The sequence below is a fragment of the Ursus americanus genome, chromosome 8 (assembly GCF_024610735.1).
Source record: "Ursus americanus isolate L20-20 chromosome 8, mUrsAme1.1.p, whole genome shotgun sequence".
NCBI classification, from domain to species: Eukaryota; Metazoa; Chordata; class Mammalia; order Carnivora; family Ursidae; genus Ursus; species Ursus americanus.
This window is the reverse complement of record NC_142134.1, coordinates 65,667,412-65,687,425: the sequence shown is the minus strand read 5'-3', so window position 1 is coordinate 65,687,425 and position 20,014 is coordinate 65,667,412. Positions and strand designations below refer to the sequence as shown.

Sequence of the window (20,014 nt, the reverse complement as noted above, 5' to 3'; positions counted from 1 at the left end):
AGTATATTGTTACAGTAGCTAAGCAGACTATGATATTGCCTATTTAATGATCATCAGTAGATCTCCATTCTTGCATTAATATGTAAGAAAAAATTATTCATCTTTTTGGGATGTACTACCTGGCTAAAGTCATTGTTTCTAGATGAGATGAGTTGGCCATACACAGGACACCTGGAAGTAGACATTTTTGCCACATAAAAAAGTGAACACCCCCTTCCAGTATAATTGTCTATACTGTCTTATGAAACTACTTTGTTCAAAGCTGATATTTTCCTTTCATCTAAGGACAGAATTGCATATTCTTTGTAGAGTTGAAGCTTTCTAGCTGTCCAGAGACTGAACAGCTGTACTAGCATTTCCTGGTTTAATGTCTTTATACCCCCAGGCAATAAAAGGCAACTTTCTAAGTATGATCAGTGACATGTAACAGATTGGTCTCTGACACATCTACCTGGACTTGTGCTCCTAATTTTTCCCTAGCATCACAGCATCACATCTCTGAGAGCCAAAACTATCCATGCCTTCTCACATTCATTTATTCATTCACTTCATGTGTGTTATTTACCAGTTTTACAATATGTGTTGCGCTTGGCATTTGTGACCCTGTGTTAAGACAGAATCCCTCCTCTCAAGGAAGTCACAGTCTAGTAAGGAAACTCATCCAGAACAAGAACATGTACACAGACTATGGAAGCCTATGGTTGCCTGTGGGGTGGGGGCCAGAGGGAATAAAGGCTTCACTGAGTGGAAGTGATATTTCACTTAGCTACTGGAGAGAAAAGGAAATACTTTTTCAGCAAAGTGAATATTATATGCAGATATATATGTGTCAATCATTTGGAATAATATGGCATACTTGGGCATACTTGGGCTTCAGTGAGCAAACCCATATGACTGGAGTGTAGGATGTGTTTGGGGGAAGAGGCGCAAAAATTGAATCCGAAAGTTGTATGGAGAGAAGAGACCCCATATGCTAAGGTTTGGGGCTTTACCTTGGAGGAGGCAGGCCTTCATAGCAGAGAGTTAAGCAGAGAAGGACACAATCAAATTAGCTTTTAAGAAAAAGTTAGTGTAAAATGGGATAAAGAGTTCTCATGTTGGAGACCAATTCGGCAGCAGCTATAGTGATCCAGGTCTGAGCACAGGCAGAGTCAGTGAGGATATAAAGGGACAGATTTGAAAGACATCAACAGGCAGAAATGACAGGACTAGGTGAGTGATTATAAATGAAGGATGAGAAAAGCAGAGCAGAGTGTCAGAAAGGTTTCCCGTATGGATGGCATATTTAACTGGCGGAGAAAATACAAACATAAAAGCACAAGAAAAACACTAATTTGTTTTTAATTCTTTACAAGGAAAATTTGGGCAAGGATTGGTCAAGTAACCACAAAGGCCTTTGCAGCCTTGAGTTTCAGGACCCTCTGTGGCCCAGGCTTGCTGCTGTCCTGTCTCTCCTTAGAGCAGGCCCCAGGGACTCTACCTACTCCCTGCTCTCCAAAGCTGCCAATGTCAACACTGTCCCTGGAGGATCCTCTCCCCTTCAGCTTCCCTGCAGAAAGCAAGTCTCCTCGGCTTCCTCCTTCCTTCCATTCCCCTAAGACAAGTACACGGGATATTTTTTAAAATTACTATTAATCACCACACGGAAACAGAGAAAAGCAACAATAACAAACACAAGAGCCTTGTAATTACAAGGCTTAAGAAATCATACAGATTTCTTTATTCTTCTATTACTGAGAATGTAACAGAGAGCCAGTCTTCTCATTTTGTTCAACCTTTATTCTTAAGGACAGAGTTTAGCAATCTCCTCAAGGTAGTCTAGTGACAATCCTTGAAGAAGAGGGCATGTTGACTACTTTCTCAGGAAAGCCCTTTTCTTTAAGCAACTGGCCTGAATTCCTTCACATCTGCACATTAATTCAACAAATGTTTATTGAATACTTGCTCTCCTCCAGGCGTCCATGCTAAGCTGGGGATACAGTAGTGAAAATGACACAGCTCCTGCCCTGGGGGGCTTATCTAGCAGTGGTAGAAGAGATTGAATACATACGCATTTACTAGGTAGTGTCCTTTTCCTGAGTCAGCAGTGTATTCAGGTTACCTTTATGGTGGCAGGAATGGTTTTCATTTTGTGTTGTTTGCTGCATTCCCATCACCAAGAATGTGCTTGGCACATAGTGGATGCACAATAAATATGCTTTGAATCATGGAATGTCCTATGCCTAAACCACAAAGATCTTCTATCATTTCCTCAAACGAACTAATCTCTTTTGTGATCAAGGTGTTCAAAAATAGCCCTATAAAAATAAGATTCCTCATATTCATAAAACCATTATGAAAAAAGTAATTCATTTATTGGAAGTGATTTTACTTCCTTCATGACTTCATTCCTGTTCTGTGATGTGTATTACAAATATCAAGTAGTGAGTTGCACTAGGATTTATCCTGCCTGCTATAGGCCCTCAACATGGGGGATGGAGAGGTAGGGGAGGAAGCAATTGTTATGAGGACTTCAAGACATTACCAGGCTTCTTATACTGAGTTTAGTCTGTTTTGGGTCCATACTTGAGGCAGATTGTATTTTCCAAAAATGACAGATTGTATTTTCCAACAATATCTCCCAACACACATGCTCTTCTTCCAATGCGGTTTTGACACTCCTCCCATTAAGAGGTGGGGTCTCAGTTCCCTTTCCTTGAATCTCGATGGGCTGGTGACTATGACAAAAATTATGCTACATGACTTCTGAGGCTAGGCTACAAAGGCAACTTAGGTTTGGCCTGGTTCTCTTGGGGCACTTACCTCTGGAGCCCTGAGAAACCATCTTAGCAGTCTGGCTTCGAATCACCATGCTGTGAGGAAGCTCAAACCAGCCTACAAGGAGCAACTAAGTGCAATGGGAAGATAGAGTAACTGCCTGCCTGAAGAGAGATGACCATGTAGCTTCTGGCTTCTTCAGCTCCCTGTTGTCCTAACACCCACTTCTTCTTCTTTTTTTTTTTTTTTTAAGATTTTATTTATATGACAGAGACACAGCCATCGAGAGGGAACACAAGCAGGGGGAATGGGAGAGGAAGAAGCAGGCTCCCAGCAGAGCAGGGATCCCAATGTGGGGCTTGATCCCAGGACCCTGGGATCACACCCTGAGCCAAAGGCAGATGCTTAACCACTAAGCCACCCAGGCTCCCCCTAACACCCACTTCTGATAACAACCTCCTGAGTGACTAGAGCCAGAACTGCCTAGCTGAGCCTTTCCCAAATTCCTGATCCATAGAAACCTTGAAATATAATTATTGTCATTGTTAAGCCACTGTTATTTTTTAGTGACTTGTTACACAGCAGTAGATAATTAGAAGAAATAGTTACTATTGAGTCATTTTCACTCAGTACTGTCCGGCATGTAGTATCATTCAGTGCCCAGTACTCATTTCTTACTGAGTTTTTAACAGGACTGCAGTATATATTCATTCTTTCTTCCTGTCTTTCTTTCTTTTTTTCTTATTTTTTCTGTCTTTTTTTTTTTTTTAAAGATTTTATTTAGTTATTTGACAGAGAGACAGCCAGCAAGAGAGGGAACACAAGCAGGGGGAGTGGGAGAGGAAGAAGCAGGCTCCTAGCTTGATCCCAGAACGCTGGGATCATGCCCTGAGCCAAGGCAGACACTTAACGACTGTGCCACCCAGGTGCCCCTTATTCTTTTTGCTTTCTCTGAATGCTCTTTTCCTTTTGTTCTGTAACCGAAAGATGCCCCCTGAGAAAGCTATTCCCCACTTCTCTCAGCCACAGACTAGATTTCTCCCAATTCTATATACCTTGTGACATTTAAATGGTGTCTATTCCCTCCTAACGCCCCATTGTTTCTTTCAAACCATTTTCCTCCTTCAAAGACTCCAATTTCTTGGGGTGCCTGGGTGGAAGAGTTGGTTAAGCAGCCAACTCTTGGTTTTGGCTCAGGTCTGGTCTCAGGATCATAAGATCAAGCCCCACGTAGGGCTCTGTGCTCAGTACTGAGTCTCCTTCAGATTCTCTCTCCCTCTGCCCCTCTTGCTCATTCTCTCTCTCAAATAAATAATTAAATAAATCTTTGAAAAGAAAGACTCCAACTTCTTTAATGTTCATATTATCAGACATCATCATCTACTTCTCCTTTTTGGTGTTGTCATTTATCATTTCAGTCCTTCCTTTCCATTTATAGATGAACATTCCTTTTCACTATCACTTTAGTCATCATTTTTGACCCTCAACATGAACAGAACAGATTTAACCAACATACTGACCTCTCACATCTTCTAAGTCCTTCACCAAAAATATCTTCCACATCACTTCAGCCTCTCATGTGCTTATACTCTGTGATTTACACCAGTTGCTCTCTCTCTCTCTGTCTTCCTCTCCCTCCCTACCTCTCTCTCTGTTTTTGCCAATTTCTGTCTATAATCAATACCTCCTTTCCTTTCAGTTATTTTTTCTTGAACTCCCACTCAAGCAATTATTTAATGTCATTGAGTTTTCTAATCCACATCTTAGCTAAGTGAGCTTGGGCAAGTCATCCAATCTCTCTATGCTTCAGTTTTCTGTTTGTAAAATTAGGAAAATAATGATGCCTACATATCAGGATTGTTGTGAAAAATAAGCAGTTACTATATGTGAAGTCCTAGAAGGGTAGAAAATAAGCTCTGTATGGTATTAGCTATTATTTTTCGGAGTTAGATACACTCCTACATGCTGGAATAATACTTTATGTATAGCTCTATCACAGCTCTAATCACACTGTATTTTATTTGTATGTTTTCCCGCTGAGTTGGGAGCTCTTTGAGGATGGGTATTATACTCTTTGTTCTCTTGAGTAGATAGCACAGTGCTGCCCAGTACTTATTAAGCATGAAATATGTGTTGGTTGATCAGTTAATTCCCATGAGATATACAACGTCACTATCCTGTGTCTTCCAGTATGAAAAAGGAATACATTATGGTGTCACGATTTCTCAAAAACCTGAGAAACAAATAAAGGAATACAAAAGTCATTCTTAAACTATTAGGTCCATGCTACCAAGAGCAAAGAAGAGTGATTCTGAAAAGAAAATCTGATTCCAAAGTTGCTTTGCTTTATTTAAAATCTCAATATATTACAGTAATTAAACTGCTTCATGACTTCATCGAAATCCTGTAAGGCTTAATTAATGTCTGTAAAGCCTTTTGCAATCCTCAGATGAAAGCACCAGAAAAGTATAAGGAATCATTATTATTATCACTGATGCCATCTTAAATGACTACAGTTTATTTCACTTGGATTTGTTGATTAAATCCTAGCTATGACCATGCAGAAACACAAGTAAAATTCATTCCTTCAATGCAACTCAGTTTGTCTTATTTAGAAGGTTAAAGACATATAAATATGTAATTTTTCAGTGCAACTGTTTTTCAGAGACAATACTTAAAAGGATGTTAAAGGAGGGATAAAAGCAAAGCATGAGACTGGGCCATTGACCTCAGCTATACCATCTTGCAAAATGTCTTCCCATGAACTTGGGAGTCAGACAGACCTGGGTTGGAAACCTAGCTCTATAGCTTACCTTCTTTGTAACTTAAGGTAGATAGCTTAGTGTCTCTGCTTCCCCCACGAATCTGTAAATTTTGTGGACACAAGGGCTATATCTGTCTAGTATAAGACTCTTACCAAGTGCTGAGCATAAAGTCTGGCACAAAGTTAAGTGTTCACTATGTATTTTTTTAATCTATAAGAAATTGTACGTATAACTATTCACATTAAACAGTTAAAATACAATGTCCCAAGCATTTGAAAGCTTGATCACCTCCATCTTTTGAAGTGCAATCATTCCATCATCCACATGAACTTGTTCCCGAAGAGTTCTAGATAACTGTATTTTCCTGTGTTGTTTCCATGACTGACAATTCTGATTTTGAAGGATACTCAATCATGAAGTCATAGGAAAGGCTTTACCTAAGATGTTATGTTCATCTATTGTTGCATAAAAGAACACCTCAAACTTTAGTAGTATAAAACATCCATTTTATTACACTCACAATTCAGATAGGTTAGAATGGGAATGTCTCATTCCTGCTTCCTGATGACTGAGAGTCAGTGAGTGTGGTTCAAGTGGATTTACCTGGGATAGATCAATGAGGGCCATATGTAAAAACCTCTGTTTTATCAGGTGCATGCTTCAGTTCTTCTCTATATTGTGTCTCCTGGGGCTAAAATGTCCAAGAGTGCATCTTAATTCAAAATTCTGGTCCCTGGGTTGGTATGTCTGAGACAATTGGGGCAAGCTGGTATCCTCTCTCCGTGCAGCCTCTTCACATAGCCAGCTTGGGCTTCCCTAAAGAATGGTGTTCTCAGAACTTCTTATGTGACAATTGACTTCTCTCATGGTGAGCATTCCAAGAGGTATAGACGGAAGCTGCACAGGTTCTTATGACCTACCCTCAGAATTCCAGAATACCACTTTTACCACATTCTGTTTTTCAGGCAAGTTACCAAGGGCATCCCAAATTCACAAGGAAAAAAATTAGACTGTACTCTCAATGACAGAATTTGCAAAGAATCTATATTCACCTTTTATCTTCCTCATAAGAGAAAAAATATTTCTGCCTTAATTCCTCAGAAATCTAAAAATCAGCATGGAGACTTCTACTCTCTTACTCAGACTTCCTTACAATGGGTAGTTGCCTAATCTACTTCAGAGGGTTAAGAGAGACAGGTTATAAACTTGGTTCTGCCACTTATTAATTAATTGTATAACTTTGAATGTATCTCTTCATCTCTCATCTCATCTCCTCATCTATCCCAGAGAAAAATCATGTCTCTTCCATTCATTTTGCTACATTGTGGGAAGGGGAGATAATGGAAGGAAAAGGTGATAAAAATTTAGAAAGCCTACGTGGCTGTCAGATATCATTGTTAGTAAAATTCTGGAAAGAAGCTATAATCACTAGGCTTTCCAAGTGTAATTGGGAAGAGTTAGCTTATTCGATGCCCCAAGTTACTGGATTGATTAAGATTGAGGCTGATGGTGACCCAGGGACCAAGGCATAATTCATTCAGTCTGGAGATCACACTTCAGCTTCAGGGTTGAGGCCTTGGTCGTATCTGGATCTGTTTGTTCAAGGTTCTTAATTCTCCCAGCGGTGCTGTCTCTGTCTCAAATGGGAAGATGGATAAGGTGATAACTTGAGATGTTAGTAACTAGTAAAACCATCCAACCATTTTGCATCTTTTTGTCAATTTAAAGTTTCTTTGATTATGAAAATGAACTCTGAATCATTTGTTTATTGTGTGAACAGAAGACCTGTAAGGCTCTAATTCTTGCTAACAACCAGCTGGGAAAGGAAAAATATATCTGAGCAAAGTCCATATGGCTTAAAAGTGTTGTATTAGCATGTGGTTCTCAAAAATATGTGTTTTCCCTTCATTTTGTACTTCTGAGTATGTTTATCACTTTTTAAAAACTTGTATATTCTTGGATTATTTCCAGAAAAATTAAGGTTGCTTGAACAATGCTTAAACACAACAAATATTTGAACCTAATAAGACAATATGGTTTAGAGAAAATGGCAGAAGTCTAGTTGCAATGCTTGGGATAGAACTTTTTGAGCTTCATTTTTCTTAAGGCAATGAGGGCAGACTATTTGAATTGCTCAGATTTTCATGGCACTTCCCCCCCCCAAATATGTGACCATTGTAGAGTTTGAAACTGTATAATCATACACTAAGTCCAACTTTAAATTCAAAAAGTGAGATTGTCTCTGGCAAATTTCTGTTGTGACAGAATACCAGAGGCCTTGACTTGACAGAGACTTACTAGGTGGTAAAATCTCCCTAGAATCATTTATGATCTGAAACAAGTGAAAAATACTAAATTCAAACAAGCCCCCAATATGTAGATTCTCTCAGCCTCTCCTAAGCCTGGACTCCTCTTCCTGCATCAAGATTATTCTCAGGCACACCTGGTTGGCTCAGTTGGTTGAGCGTCTGCCTTTGGCTCAGGTCATGATCGCAGGGTCCTGGGATCAAGCCCCACATTGGGATCCCTGTTCAGCAGAGAGTCTGCTTCTCCCTCTCTCTCTCTGACCCTCCTCCCCGCTTGTTCTCTCTCTCTCTCTCTTTAAAAAAAAAAAAAAAAAAAAAGATTATTCTCAGACCTCCTTGCCACTGAATCCCATGTCCAGTTTCCAGCTCCATTTTCATCTTCCTTGTCTTTTGGAAGCATTTGACCTTGGTGACCAGACGCTTCTTATGAAAACTTCCCTTCCTTTTATATCTGAAACACACAATAGATTTGCTTCTTACTGCTCTGGTTAATTCTTCATAATCTCTTTCATGGCATTTCCCTCTATTGCCTAGTTGTGAAATGTTTATGTATTACAACCCTCTTCACTATGCATGCTTCTAGAATGATCTCACTCATACTCACGGCTTCAATTATCATCAATTTGACATCTATCCAATAAGTATTTATTGAGTGTGTTTTGTCTTCCAGAGACTATAACCTCATGTTCCAAATATAAATCTATAGCCTAGTCCTTTATGCTGAACTCCAGACATGCATAAACAACTGCATACTAAATTTAGTCATTCACAGGTATATGACTCCAGAGTGCACTGGTCATGGCCTTTGTGAATGGTGCTCCCTGGAGTTGTGCATCTCTGTGTCTTTCTTAATGCATGACTCAGAAACAACCTGTTCAAAATTAAACTCATCTTCATTCCCAGATGACTATTGCTCCTTTTGTGTTCTTTTTTTAAAAAAAGATTTTATTTATTTATTTGACAGAGAGAGAGACAGCCAGCGAGAGAGGGAACACAAGCAGGGGGAGTGGGAGAGGAAGAAGCAGGCTCCCAGCGGAGGAGCCTGACGTGGGGCTCGATCCCAGAACTCCGGGATCACGCCCTGAGCCGAAGGCAGACGCTTAATGACTGCGCCACCCAGGCGCCCCCCCTTTGTGTGTGTGTGTGTGTGTGTGTGTGTGTGTGTGTGTGTGTTTAAGCTCAGGGAATGAGATTGGCAAGTGGTGAAATCATTCTGAGTTGTCAGGATCTTCAACTTAAAAAAAAAGAGAGAGAGAGGTAACACAGTCGACCTTAAAGCAGTATAAAGGTTAAGTGAAATAATAAATGTAAAACATTCATTCTGGTGTCTGGCATATATGAAGCACTCGATGTTTATTACTCTCTATCCCTGTTGATGTCCAAGCCAAAAACTAGAGCCTCGTCTTTGACTTAAAAAAAAAAAAATGTTTTCAACTTCTTCAGCAAGTTCAAACAAAATTGCATCTTTTTATAAATTTTCAGTCTCATATATACTCTCCTTGTGTTATCACTATCTAGCTGACACCACCATCATATTTCCTTTTCATTCTACCAACTGGTTTCCCTAATCCCGGCTATGCTCCACCTCTACCCCCATCTCTTTCATACTGTTCCTTCATTGAACTGTCAAAATACTTATTACCTATGTGGCCTGATCTGTTTGATACTCAGGCTTTTCCATGGTTTTCAGAGCAAAAGACCAAACTCCTAAACTTGGCATGGAAAGCACTTCATGACATGGCCTTTTTCATCACCCTCTCCCCACACTCTTATCCAGACAAACTCAACTACTTTTAGTTCCCTTGTCACTTGCTGCTTCTGTTGCTCAAAATGCTCCTCCTTCAGTCTCTCTCTGCTGCTTATCTTTCAGAATTTAACCATCACAGGTTATGTCTTCCAGGACACTCTCCCTGGACACTGAGACTGGGTAAGATTTCTCTGTCTCTTACATCTAGAGATATTCTAAGTTCCCTGAGGCAGAAACTGTACCTCATCCATCTTTGGTATTTCCAGTGCCAAGCAAAGAGCCTGAAAAACATATGTTTGTGGAAGCAACGAATGAATGAAAATTGTATTATTCAACTGAAGGCTATGCAGGAAACGATCATAGCTGTTACATCTGTATAATTATGGAGAAAATTGTTTTGACTGTTTTAGCTTGGTGGTGGTAGTGGTAGGGGCAGGGGACAGCTTAAGGCCAACCTATGCTCCTCCTGGGATTCTAATGGATCTGAGGCTGTTTACAGAATGGTGGTACTGTCAAAGAGAAACTTATTTGTGTGAGATACTAAGGAGCCTTGATTGGGTCACAAAATCTTATGGCATTGTTTCTAAAAAGAGCTTCAAGAAGTCTAAAAAAAATTTTTTTTTAAGTTTTATATATCACTTGGATGATATAAATAAATACAATGTATTGTAAGAACATATCAACTTATAATTGGTTAATACAAGAATTTTTAGTGTCAGCATTGTTTTTATATAATGCTATTTTAATTATTGTGTGCTAATGAGAAGGAGAAAAAAGGAAGAAAATGATTTAATACGTAAACATTGCTTTAATGCAAAATGTAGGCCAATTTACATTAAGGCTCATCAAGTGGAAAAACAGTTCAAGATATTGTGGAGAGTGGAAATGGTGGAGGAATTTTATATATGCTGCTTTTTAAAAAGCACAAACTGTGCCATGGCACATCAATGTCACATTCATATTACAGGAATTTAGTTTCAGCAAAACAACGTCATCCATCACAATACATTAATGCTGTTACTTTTAGATATTTTTTTCTTTGCATTTAATTTATAAACTTGTTTTTGCTTTACATTATAAAAGAGCTTTAAACATATAAATATTTCAGAAATGATACAATAAAAATAACTTAGTATAATGCTAGAGACCTGAGAGATTATCTTCCTTGAAATAATTTGCACTTTACTCCAAATGGAAAAAGACTCTGTTAATGAAAAAAGGATCAGGGCATCACAGGCCTACTTGGGAATAAAAGCTTCCTTGTCAGAGTAAAATGATTTATCACTTAGCCTATCATATGCATACATGCACAGATATCACCACACACCATCCCCAAACATACAGTCAAGATACAAATACATATACATAACACAGATATATACCTCCACACATGAACGTGCTCAGCACACAGTTACACATTTATGTACAATAACACACATGTGACAAACACATATGTATCACAAATAACTCCATGCACAAAGGAAACACACACACACATTCACACACATCCTTCCATGGATTTATATCTGCATTAAATAAAGAGAGAATAAGTACAATCGAGAAAGAAGTTTCACTGCTTTTAAGAACAAGACCTCCGGAATTACATTACCAAGCTATCAAGTCCAGCTCTGACCCATCCCAGCTGAAAAGCCTTGGACACGTTTACTCAATGTTCAGTCCCTCACTTTCCTTACCATAGTATTGGGAAGGATAGTGAGCACTTAGCTCACAGAATTGTTCAGAGAATTCAATGCATTATTTCAGGTTAAGAAATTTAACACAACTTTGACACATAAGAAGGAATCAATGAATAGTGACTTCCTTTTAAAAAAATAATATTTTGATGAACAGAAGGCAGTGCTTTGGGATCCTATAAGGGTTGTGACACCAAGAGGTTCTCCTTCCTTTGTCAGAGAAAGTGAGAAGCATGAGGGTCATTCCTAACATCTTGCCATCCTTCATTACCCAAATTCAATTTGTCACCATGTTGTTGATTTTTTTGTTTCGTGCTGAAACTCAGATTGATGCATTTCTCTCTACCTTATGCAGGCTTAGGCAAGAGGCTAACTGCTTCCCTGCATATATTCTGTTTTCCCCACTTCAAGCAGGGAGAACTTTTTCATAAAGTAAATATGACCATGTATTTCCTGTAATACTTTCATGATTTTCCATTGTTCCTAGGGTGAAGCTTTGCACAGTATAGTCCTTACCTCATGGTCTTTCCTAGCAGGACAAGATACTTGCCTCTAATGTGTGATACTCACCTACTGAGAGTCTCATAGAACATGACCTGTTTTAGCTACCCATTGTAACCTTGTCATCCAGTAGAAGGTTCTCTACATGTTGACTGGCTGGATGAGCAAAACACAACATTGCCTTGACCTTTCCAAACCATGACACATTACCAGAGAGTTGTGAAATATAGTGTGCAACAGAAAAACACTGATGCCTGATATGGTAGGAGAGTACTCTCTGGTATATGGAGTGTCTGGTCAAAGTTGGTAGTATATAGTGGTATTACCACCATATACCACTGGTGATTCATCATCAATGTGTGTGGGGAGTGTTACCAATGAGAATGTCAGCAGTGACCAATTAATATACTGGTTTCCAATGAAGGGAAAATGGATTAAGAGAATAGGTATTTGGGGTTTGCTTACTAACTTGCTTGTTTTATCTGTGATTTCTGAAAAGATTTATCTGTGAACACAAATGAGATTCCTCCTGGCTCTTTCTAGTTATATATAGTGGGATCATTATAGCAGAATGGGGGGTCTGTAAGATCCAGCAACATGGTTGCTACATAGCTGCATCTCACTTTTTTACCAAGTGAAATAAAAAGGCCTGGTTCTCTGACTTGCATACTAATGGGAAACTATACTTACATATCACAATTAACATAGATTATTGAGGTCACAGATGAATACCCAGCACAGTTTCACAGATCACTTAGCTTGGGCCACAACAGCAAATGATGATGAAAGAAACGTCCTTGCCTTATCAGCTCTAGTTTCCCTTGGTTCCATGAAGACGTACTTGCCAGGGCCAAGGTAGTCTAAGAATGCCTAGAAAAAATCAGCATTAGGTTTGAGGTGCTGCTCACATATTTCCTCACGTGTGCCCTTTATTTGGCATGAGAGGCACTGGTGGTTCTTATCTGAATATATTTGATGAAAGAGGATATATATTCAATTTGCCAAATCTTTGTCAGCATACTGACATCTTTGGTCCAAACATCCTCTGCTCTTGTACCCCTTCATACTATAACCCACTACAGATATCATCTTAAAATGTACTGTAATCTGAATTTTCGTTGAATATTTTTCCATTGACTTATTTTTTTTCCAAGATTTAAAAATCTTATTTCTGGTGTACAGTCAATTCAAAGTAGTTCCAATACTCCATTCTTGTGTATTAACTTCATTTTCTCTCCGACTTAACCTCATCCTATAAAGTAGTTAACGATCTGATAACTAACAGTTGAATGCACCGGTAAACTCTGATATTTCAATAATTCCTCTGTGAACTTTCTTGTAAAGTGAACAATCTCCACGTAATAAAAATGATCCTCCCCAGTTATTGTATTATGGATTTTAAGAAACAGGAAACTTTTTTAAAATAGTTGGCAAATAGTAGATTTTCTTTAACTGATTATGCATATACTTACTAACAAGAGTTCTTGTGAACACTATATATACATTGCTCATTTGTTCAGAATTAACATATTTCCCTTAACACTAAAATAACCAGAAGGAGATTTATTTTCTTTCTCTTGTCACTTCATAATTCTGCTTTATAGGGGGTCAGCATTCATACTGCTATAAAGAAAAAATATGTTTTCCATTTATTTAGGTACAGTTTATCAGATTTTTGAGAGGTGGTAATGATTGGTAAGTCAATGATTTCCCAAGAATCATTTTGTTATATGATGTGGTTATGTTTCACCTGCTTTAACTATTCTACAAATAGTGCTGATCCATCCATTACTTCACCAATTCATTTATTTATCAATTTCCTGTGCAATTATCATGTGCTAGGTACTGTCTTTTAACAGCTTTATTGATTGGTACGATTGACAAACAATAAATTACATACATTTAAAAAGTATATATTTTTGCAAGTTTTGACATGTACTTATCACCCTGAAACCAGCACCACAACAAAGATAATGAGCATACCCATCATCCCCAAAGGTACCCGGTGTGCATGTCATGTCAGTGCCCCCCTCACCAAGCACCCTTTGGTCTGCTCTGTCAATAAAAATCAATTGCATTTTCTAGAGTTTACATGAATGGAGTTATGTAGTATTTAGTCTTTTGTAGTCTTTCATTCAATGTGATTTTCTTTGAAAATCATCCACGTTTTCATATGTTTCAATAGCTCAGTCCTTTTTAATGTTTAGTCCATTGTATGGATGTACCGCAATTGCTTTACCCATTCATCTCTAATGGGCGGATGGGTTAATTCTGGTTTTTAACTATGGTAGATAAAGATGCTGTGAATATTCAAATACAAGTGTTTGTATGAACCTATGCTTTCCATTCTCTTAGGTAAATAAATGCCTAGCAGTAGGATGATTACATAGTAGGTATATATATTTAATTTTTAGGAAAATGAGGCTTTTCTTAACATGATTTAAGCATTTTACATTCTCAACAGCACTGTATGAAATTTCATTTGTTCTGTATTCTCACAGCATTTCATAAGGTCAGTCTTTTACATTTTAGCCTTTCTAATATATGTGTAGTTTTATCTCATGGATTTAATTTGAATGTATCTAATAACAAATCCTTTGGAACATCTTTTCATGTGCTTATTTGCCATCCTTATTTTCTTCAGTGGTGAAATATGTATTTCATCTTTTTTCCCATTTGTTATTGGCTTGTTTGTTTTATTGTTGAGTTTGGAGAGTTGTTATATAGTCTAGATATAGTCTTTTACCAGTGTATATAATTGGCAAAAAGTTCTCCTAATCTCTAATTTCTGTTTTCATTTTCTGAACAGTGACCTTCAAGGAAAAGAAGTTTTTAAATGTTGGATGAAGTACAATATGTCCATTTTCCTTATATAGATCCTCCTTGCGGTGTTGTATATAAGAAATCTTTTCCTTTCAAAAGTCATAGATTTTTCTCTTTTGCTTTTTTCTTTGAAGTTTTATAGTTTTAGTTTTAATATTTAGGCCTATGATTCATATTTAGTTAATTTTTTTATGTGATACAAAGTATAGATTGAAATTCATTCAGAGGCACATGAATATCCATTGTCCAGCAATATTTTTTGAAAAGACAACACTTTTTGCCCTGAATGGTCTTTGTACCTTTGTCTTAAAAATCAGTTCTCCATGTGTTTGCCATATATCCATATATTTCTGACTCTATTTTGTTCCATTAACTTATTTGTTTATCTTTATACCAATACTGAACTATCTTGATTAGTATAGCTTTATAATCAGTTTTGACACCTTCCCTTCCAAAGTCATTTTGACTATTCTTTACATTACGTTTTATTACATAGACTTTTACATTGAATCATAGAAGTAATGTCAATTTGTATATTTGCTGAGATTTTGATTGCGATTATATAAAATCTATTGTTCAATTTGGGGAAAATTGATATTATCACAATACTGAGTCTTTAGAAACATGAACATACTATATAGCGGTTTCCTCTTCTATCCAAAAGCAGAGGGTCCCTATGAAGCCTTTCGTAAGTCAAAATGGCCTCAAGTGAAGAGTATCCCCTCTTTTTAAAAGTTCGCATTAGGCCACTTCACTTTTACAAAAGACCTATATTAGGTTTTTGCTAACTGAAAGAAATCCAAAGAGAATTTTTGTTTTTATCAAAAAAGTCATTACCATACTGATATAGGTCTTTCATAAAAGCAAAACAGCCTGACGTGAACTTCTGAAAAAGTGGGGGATATATGCATCTCCTTTTATTTAGGGCACCTTTAATTTACCTCAACAATGTTTTATAATTACCATGTACAGTTATGCCACATATTTTCACAAATTTACCTCTATATATTTAATGTTTTCATACTATTCTAAATGGTATGATTATTGAACTTAAATTTTTGACTATTTCTTGCTTATCTATATACACATGTATATACTTAAATACAGTTGATCACTGTTTCTTGATTGCATACACTGTACCTTGTTCAACTGACTTATTAGTTCTAGTAACTTTTTGGCAGTTTATATATTTTCTACATAGATGACCATGCCAACTGGGATTTGCTCTTCCTTTCTAGTCCGGATATCTTCGTATTTTTTCTATTCCCATGTTATGCTGGGTCAAACCCACAGTAACATATTGAATAGAAAGTGGCACCTTTGTCTTATTCCTAAACTTAGAGGTAAAACATTTAGCTTTTCAATATTAATTGTGATATTAATTTTCTTAGATACTAAAGAATTTTCTTAGATACCCTTTATCAAATTCCAGAGGTTCCTTTCATTGCTGAGAGTTTTTATTTAATCAATAATGGATGTTGAAACCCATCAAATGATTTTTTTAATGTATTAAGATGATTGTGCTGTTTTTGTGTGTTTATTTATTTGCTTTTAATTGTGTTTTTTGTTTTTAGTTTGTTAAAATGGTAATTTAAATTGATTTTTAAAATAATAAACCAATTTTTGCATTTTTGGATAAGCCCCACTTGGTCATGAAATATTATTCTTTCACGTGTTACTGGATTCTATATTTTCTTTCTTTCTTTCTTTCTTTCTTTCTTTCTTTCTTTCTTTCTTTCTTTCTTTCTTTCTTCTTTCTCTTTCTTTCTTTCTTTCTTTCTTTCTTTCTTTCTTTCTTTCTTTCTTTCTTTCTTTCTTTCCTTCCTTCCTTCCTTCCTTCCTTCCTTCCTTCCTTCCTTCCATCCTTCCTTCCTTCTCTTTTTATCTTTACTTTTTTTTTTTTCTTGAGAGGGTGAGAGGGGGAGGGACAGAGGGAGAGGGAAAAAGAATCTTAAGCAGACAGCTGAGTGTGGAGCCTGATACGGGGCTCTATCTCACAACTCTGAGATCATGACCTGAGCTGAAATCAAGAATTGGATGCTTAACCAACTGAGCCACCCAGGCATCTCTGGATTCTGTTTTCTAAATTTTTTAAAAATAACTTCTTTTGCATCAAAATTCATTGCAGATTTTGGTCTGCAGTTTTTTTCTCCTTCGATGTCTCTCTCATTTTTGAACCATGGTACTTCTGACATCATAGAATGAGTTATGAAGTATTCCTTCCTTCATTTTCAATTTTTTGAAAGAATTTATGTAGATTTGCTGTTATTTCCCTTAGTGCTTAGAAGAATTCACCAATAATGCCATCTTGGCCTGGGGTTTTTTTCTTCATAATGACAAATTTACAATTTAAGTAAGTCAGCTGCTTAAAGAACTGTTCAGGTTATCTCTTTCTCCTTGCTTGATATTGATAGTTTGTACCTTTAAAATAAGTGGTCCATTTTGCCCGTTAATGTGTTTATTGGTGTAAAATTGTTCAAACTTTTCATTACCATTTTAGTTTCTGTTGAACTGATTGTAATATCATCTTTATTTCTGGTATGTAATTTTGTGTCTTCTCTTTTCCTTATTAATCTGTCTAGATTTCATCAATTTTATTGATCTTATCAAATAGCCAGCTTTTGACTTTATAATTCTGCTTTTATGTAAATGTATTTTTCACACCACAGTTAATTACTTTTGATGAAATATAATTTATAAGAATAATATCTTATATATTTAACCAGTGGCTACCATTTCTCAGGCTCTTAATTCCTTATTCTAGATCTTCATTTTCTTCTAGTCTCCTTTTCTTTTTGCTTGAAGTACTTATTTTAACTTAACTTTTCTTATCATTAGGATCTGCTAGTATTGAATTATTTCAGTCTTTTATATGACTGAAAAATTATCTAGTCTATAGTTATTTTTTTTTTTTTTAGAATGTGTTTCTTCTTTTTTTTTTTTTTTTAAAGATTTTATTTATTTATTCAACAGAGATAGAGACAGCCAGCGAGAGAGGGAACACAAGCAGGGGGAGTGGGAGAGGAAGAAGCAGGCTCATAGCGGAGGAGCCTGATGTGGGGCTCGATCCCATAACGCCGGGATCACGCCCTGAGCTGAAGGCAGACGCTAAACCGCTGTGCCACCCAGGCGCCCCTAGTCTATAGTTATTTTTAAAAGACTTTATTATGTATAAAATTCTAGGTTGATGATAGTTTTTCTTTCAATATATTATCTAGTCTTCTCACTAATATTGTTTCTGACAAGATATCTGCTATTATCTCTATTTTTGTTCTTCTATATATATTTTTTCAAAGATAAACTTTTTATTTTTAGAATTACCAAAAAATTGCTGAGATAGTGTTTCCATATATTGTGTACTCAGTTTCTTCTGTTATTCACATCTTTCATTTATATGGTAAATTTGTTACAATTATTGAACTAATATTGACATATTAATATTAACTAATGTCAATAGTATTTTCATATTTCCTTAGTTATTACTTATGTCTTTTTACTGTTTGAGGATCCCACCCAGGCTATCATATTATAGTCAGTTATTATTTCTCCTTAGGTTTTTCTTGGCTTTGAAAATTCATATGTGTCTCTGGCTGATTTCTCTTTACCATTGGTTGTAAACAATTTGATCATGATATGTTTTGCTGTGTTTTCTTCAAGTTGTTTTTTTTTTTAATAATTTTTGCTTGGGGTTTGTTGAGCCTCATGGATATGCTGCTTTATAATTATCTTCAAATTGGGAAAACTTGTGGCCATTATTGCCACAAATAATTTTTTGTGCCCCGTTCTCTCTTCCAAGAACTCATGAACATGTTAGGCCAGTCAATGTTTATTTTTTCATTCTGTTTTTATCTCTGCATTCTTTATGAATACTTCTTATTGGTATGTATTTAAGTTTACTATTTTTTCTTCTTCAGGGTGTAATTTCCCATTAATCCCATAAAGTATATTTTTAATCTCACACACTGTAATTTTTATCTGTAGAGTCTGACTTGGGTCTTTTTTTTTTTTTATATGTATTCTACATCTCCACTTCACATGTTCAATTCTTCCTTTAGCTTTGTGAACATATGGAGTACATTTATAATTGTTTTAATATCCTTGTCTGCTAATTCTAACATCTGTGTCACATCTGTGTCAGTTTCAATTGATTGATTTTTCTCTTTAGTACAGGTCATGTTTTTCTGCTTCTTTGAATGCCTTCTTATTTTTGATTTGGTGCCATACATGAATTTTCTCTTGATGGTTCTGATTTTTTTTTCTCTTATTGTAGTTCTATAAATATCCTTGTGCTCTATATTAGTACACAATTTATTTACTTGGAAACAGTTGAATTTTTCCAGTTTTACATTTAAGTTCTCTTAGGCAGTATTTGGTCTAGGAACAATTATTCTTTACAACTGACACAAACTCTTCTGAGTACTCCATCCAATGCTGTATGCATTACAGTTTTTTTTTTTTAATTTTTCCCCCAACCTGGTTATTAGAAATAGGCACTATTCCCAGCTTCTTATGAGTGCCAGGCACTGTTCCCTCTAATCCTCTCAGATGGGTTCTTTCTCCAGCCTTTATTAGGTTCCTCATGTGTATGTCCTGATTTTTTCTGTGTTGAATACTGGGGAAGGGCAAATACAGTTTTCTCTCTAGAACTCTCCTCTTTGAAACTGTTACATGAACCCTTCTACCTTTGTCCCCTTGAACTTACAGCACTGTCTCTATAACTCAGGTTGTCCACTGAGGCTACCTGGGCTCCCCTCCCTGTGCCATAGCCTGGAAACTGTCACCTTGTTCTTCTTGTCTCATTGATCCCTTCTAGATCCCCTCATCTACCTTATCTCTTAATGTTGGAGGAACTCAGGGACCACTTGTCTTTGCTTTCCTAACTCACTTCCTTGCTGTTATCATTTGTTCTTATCTATATGTTAATGACTCCCAAGTTTATATCCCTAGCTTGGATTTCTCCTGTAAAATATATACTTAAAGTGTTCAATATATTGCTTAAATAGGTATCTTAAGCCTAATATACTAAGATAATATGTCCAAATCTACGTCATGATCCCTGTTTCCTCCTCAGAAAACTGCTCCTCTTGAACTCTTTCTCATCTCAATTAATGGTCATACCATTCTTCCAGGTTCTCAGGCTCAAAACCATGGAGGAACCCTTGAATGAGCAGTTTCCTCCATACCTTCTACTACTTCCACAAACCTGCTGATTTTATCTTCAAAATATATCCAGAAGTGAACCATTTTTCACCACTTTCAATCAACATCATCTCTTATCCAGATAATACCTACTTCAATTCTTTATGTTATCTGTGTACAAAGAGGATGCATAGCAATGAAATCCAACAAATACTTTTAAAAGTACCGAACAGCCACAAGAATTATGTATCTTAGGATCCAGAGACTCAAAAAACTTTTTCA

At 36.6% G+C, this 20,014-nt stretch overlaps 1 protein-coding gene across 8 annotated transcripts in view; it reads left to right on the top strand.

Moving 5' to 3' along the window:
- LOC123775788 (cytosolic beta-glucosidase) overlaps positions 1-20,014 on the top strand; it is an 889,125-nt gene that overhangs the window by 630,215 nt on the left and 238,896 nt on the right. The window lies entirely within an intron of this gene.